At 39.1% G+C, this 253-nt stretch overlaps 1 protein-coding gene across 1 annotated transcript in view; it reads left to right on the top strand.

Annotated features, from left to right (window-relative positions):
* LOC119591881 (monocarboxylate transporter 3-like) overlaps positions 1–253 on the top strand; it is a gene marked incomplete in the record, with an annotated part of 53237 nt that overhangs the window by 4486 nt on the left and 48498 nt on the right.

Genomic DNA, 253 nt, shown 5'->3' with positions numbered 1-253 from the left:
CACCTTTAAGAAACAAAGCGTACAGAGAAGACAGGGCATGACGTTCAAAATACGGGGAAATTCCTTGCTTTAGGTGAGTCCCGCCCGTCTGCTATTGCATCCCGTTTTCTATGTTTATGACATGCGATTCCACTGATTTTTTTCTCTTTCTCCTTTTCTCTTATTATTTTCTGTACCTCTTCCTTCGTTATTTTTTCCTTTATCATCTGTCGATCATCTCACCTTTTCCCATTAATTTTCCTTGTGATCTTTC

The sequence above is a fragment of the Penaeus monodon genome, chromosome 29 (assembly GCF_015228065.2).
Source record: "Penaeus monodon isolate SGIC_2016 chromosome 29, NSTDA_Pmon_1, whole genome shotgun sequence".
Classification (NCBI taxonomy): Eukaryota; Metazoa; Arthropoda; class Malacostraca; order Decapoda; family Penaeidae; genus Penaeus; species Penaeus monodon.
The sequence above is the reverse complement of the archived record's forward strand: the minus strand, read 5'-3'. Positions and strand labels throughout refer to the sequence as shown.